Raw genomic sequence first — 4,451 nt, 5'->3', positions numbered from 1 at the left:
GCCTAACCTGACTTAAAACACATACAGTTTGTTTGGAACTGTGAGGGAGCGCAGAAAAGCCGAACCATCAGAAGAAGAGAAGACGACCGAGAAGTTATCAGCACCGAAAAACGATTCCATTTGAGATATCGAAGCGGCCGCCACAACACACATATATATATATGTGCGGAACTTCTTCCGTTTAAATGCCATCCAGCATCGAGAAGATTCCGGAAAATTATTATCGTTGCTGAAAAATAATCTGCCAGTTCCCCTGGAAATTGAAAAATACATCCATGAGAAAGAGTTTTTTTTAATGTTTTCTAATATATAACACTGGGATCAAATACATTTGGTCCTGCGATTTTTCAATCAAGTGCAATTAACTGGTGCTTATCGAGTTAGCATTAACCACTGGTGGGCTTCGAGTATTGGAGACTGTCTGGGAAGATGTTATTGTTGCTGAAAAATAATCTGCCAGTTCCCCTGGGAATTGAAAAAAACATTCATGCGAAAGAGTTTATTTTAATGTTTTCTATCCATATAACACTGCAACCAAATACATTTGGTTTTGGGATTTTTCAATCAAGTGTGATTGGCAGGAAAGGTTCTGAAGAGGATTCTTCCCCATCAGTAGGATATGTTCGTTTCCAATATTGGATGCGCGCGCAACGGAAAATGTTTCGCATCGTGAAAAACATAATTCTCAATCGATTATTGCTCAGTCGCTGAAAGTTTCAAACTCAGAGAGCTCATTCCCCTCTAGTTTGCCTTTCAAATTACCATCGTAAACTACACCTTTATTCTAATGTTTTCTATCCATATGACACTGCAACCAAATACATTTGGTTTTGTGATTTTTCAATCAATGGCAATTAACAGGAAAGCTTCTGAAATTATTCTTCCCCATCAGTAGAAAATTTTCGTATCCAATATTGTATGCGCGCTCAACGGAAAATGTTTCGCATCGCGAAAATTATATAATTTTCAATTGATTATTGCTCAGTCGCCGAAAGTTTCAAACTCAGAGAGTTCATTCCCCTCTAGTTTGCCTTCCAAATTGCCATCGTAAACCACACCTTCTCTCGATTCAATCACGGACAAGAAGCATACATAAGCGATATTCTGGTGGTGAAACGCATTCATTTCCACTCCGACCGTCGACAGAGACGGACGTGTTTGGAGCTCCATTCATTACCTGATTTTTAAAAAAAGCTATTAATTTCTCTTTTCAGATTGTCTACCTGCGATTCATCAACTACCTGTCTGCCCTTGAGGACTACAACAATGGGGAAAACCCGGTCAACCGACCCAGGCATACCACATGGCACCAACAAACGACATCGATCGGACACCGGCAAGGAGCCAATATTAGAAAGGAACCGCTATGCTTTATTGGATGGCCATACCGAGGAGGAACCAACTACCAGGAAAGTAAATGTTGAGAAAAAGGTGAAAGTACCACCTTATTTTACAACATCGAGAGATATAGGAACTTTGAGGTCTGAACTGCTGGCGCTGAAATTGCAGCCAGTTTTTAAAATATGCAGCATCGGGATTAAAATCACTAGTCCCAACCTGGAGCAATATAAAATAATTGGATCATACCTGAAATAAAAAAATCATGAGTTTTACACTCACGATACGCCGTCTGAAAAACCATTTAAGGTGGTGTTGCGAGGTCTTCCTGCTATTGAGTTGGAGGATATTAAAAAAGATCTGGAACAATCATACAATATTCAGCCGTTGGCTGTATATCGGATGACTCGGCATAAGACACCAGACAATGGGTATTCCAATGTTTTGTACCTGATCCACTTCAAGAAAGGATCAGCCAACATAACTCGCCTAAGAGAAATCAGTGAGATCTTCAACATCTCGGTACAATGGGACCGATACAAACCTCAACATCGGGATGTAACGCAATGTTCAAATTGCCTTGGTTTTGGACACGGAACAAGAAACTGTCACATGAAAACTCGTTGTGACAAGTGTGCTGCTGACCACTTAACAAGCACTTGCAGCCTTCCAGAGGAAGAACCTCGCAAGTGCGTTAACTGTGGCGAAAGTCACCAAGCCACCAGCCGTAGCTGCACAAAACGTGTGGATTTTAAACGTATCCGGAAGCAAGCTACTGATAAAACACAGAATAGGCAGAAGGTTCCAGAACTTACTGACAAGGAGTTCCCTCCAATGGTTTCTCGCACGATTCCTGTTCTTCCTCCTCTTCCTCCCAAACGGCCTCTTCTAGCGAAAATCCAAAAAAGGAGCAACCGAGCTATAGTAAGGTTGCAGCTATTGGTTTACCACCTACACCAAAACCTTCACCTCATTCCTCTTCTACTGAGGAGCTTTATAGCATGCAGGAACTTGCAACCCTGTTTCTTGAACTAGATCGACAGACTAGAAGTTGTCGCAACCAACAGGAACAAATGCAAGTCATGCTACACTTTTAGTATAACCATGGATCGGTCATCTCTCAGGCTAATTAATTGGAATGCCTGCTCTCTCAAGAGTAAGGTCATCGAATTCACTGACTTCTTAGTGACAAACAGCATCGACGTAGCTATCATTACCGAGACGCATCTTAAACCGAATGTTAACCTTCGGGTTCTGAATTATCGTCTATTGAGAATGGATCGTACTAGTTCTGGTGGAGGAGGTGTTGCCCTAGCCTTCAGAAATAACATCAGATATCGACTTTTGCCGTGCCTGAAACTCAACATCATCGAAGCTATAGGAGCGGAAATCACAACATCGATTGGGCCTATTATCGTGATTGCGGTCTACTATCCCAAGCAGACGTCAATCAGAGATGGCTCGGCGTTGCTTCTTAAAAACGATATCATCAAGCTAACACGAAGGCAGTCGAAATACGTTATCGGCGGGGACATTAATGCTCGACATCAGTCCTGGGGAAACCAAAGGAGGAATCAAAATGGAGTGACTCTAAACGATGATCTACAGTGTGGGCACTACAGGATTCTTAGTCCAGCAACCCCCACTCGAATTTCTCGTTCTGGAGTACATTCCATCATTGATTTCTTCATTACCAACATGGATCGCCACATAGGTGATCCTATTGCCCTTAACGAGTTAAGTTCGGATCACTTCCCAGTAATGGTTGAATTGGGAGTGAATGTCGTAGTCAGGAGGCCACAATGTAGACGAGACTATCATCGTGCGAATTGGGTGGAATTCCAGCAGCTTATCGACAACAATATTGATTCCGATCAGCCTCTTGAATCTCCCGAAGATATCGAAACAACAGTCAGCTATATTCAAACTGCAGTTATTGAGGCTCGCCAAAACCACATCCCAGAAACGATTCAGGTGAGTGACTCTGTTCAAATTGATCCAATTACTAAACATTTGATTAGACTTCGGAACCTCTATCGAAGACAGTACCAACGTACTGGTATTCGAGAGAGGAAACGACAGTATAATCAGATAACCAAGGTTATCCAGACCAGAATGATTGATCACCGTAACAAAAAATTCGCAAAAGATATAAGTAAACTTCCCAATAACTCCAAGCCATTTTGGAGGTTCGCTAAAATTCTCAAGACCAAGTCTAATCCTATTCCTCCTCTTCTACAACCTGACAATTCAGAACGATTGATAACACCTGCCGAAAAGGCTAATGCAATTGGCAACCATTTCGCTAGTTCACACAATCTTGGCCAGAACAAGTCCATTTGGCGAATGATACTGTAAGGGCTATTGACAATATTCATTCTGTACCTCAAGAGAATGAAATCATCTCGACTGCAGAAGTTATCTCGGTTATACGCTCGTTGAAGAATATGAAGGCCCCCGGCTTCGATAGTATATTTAACATTGAGTTGAAACATCTTAGTAACAACTTATATGAAATTATGACTTCTGTCTTCAACAGATGTCTATCACTTGGCTACTTCCCCTCGAGTTGGAAGTTGGCAAAAGTGATCCCGATACTAAAACCCGGAAAAGATCCTTTTTCTTCAAAGAGCTATCGACCAATTAGCCTTCTCCCAGCATTTTCTAAAGTATTCGAAAAAATTATATTAACGCGCATTCTTGCTTCTGCAGATGAGCACAATATATTTTTGGATGAGCAGTTTGGATTCCGAAAAGGCCACTCTACCATTCACCAGCTTCGTAGAGTATACAACATAATCAAACGAAACAAGTCAGTTTCAAAATCATCTGCCATGGCACTTCTTGATGTTGAAAAAGCATTTGATAATGTTTGGCATAATGGTCTCATTTACAAGCTTCAGAACTTTGGTTTTCCTACATACTTGATAAAAATTATCAAAAATTATCTTTCTGATAGAGCGTTCAATGTTTCTATAAACAATATTTCATCGGAGAAATTCATTGTGAATGCAGGTGTTCCTCAAGGATCCATCTTGGGACCAATTCTTTTCAATATCTACACTTCAGATATTCCCGCACTCCCATCTGATGGGAAACTGTCACTATTTGCA

This window comes from Toxorhynchites rutilus, chromosome 2, assembly GCF_029784135.1.
Source record: "Toxorhynchites rutilus septentrionalis strain SRP chromosome 2, ASM2978413v1, whole genome shotgun sequence".
Classification (NCBI taxonomy): Eukaryota; Metazoa; Arthropoda; class Insecta; order Diptera; family Culicidae; genus Toxorhynchites; species Toxorhynchites rutilus.
The sequence above is the reverse complement of the archived record's forward strand: the minus strand, read 5'-3'. Positions refer to the sequence as shown.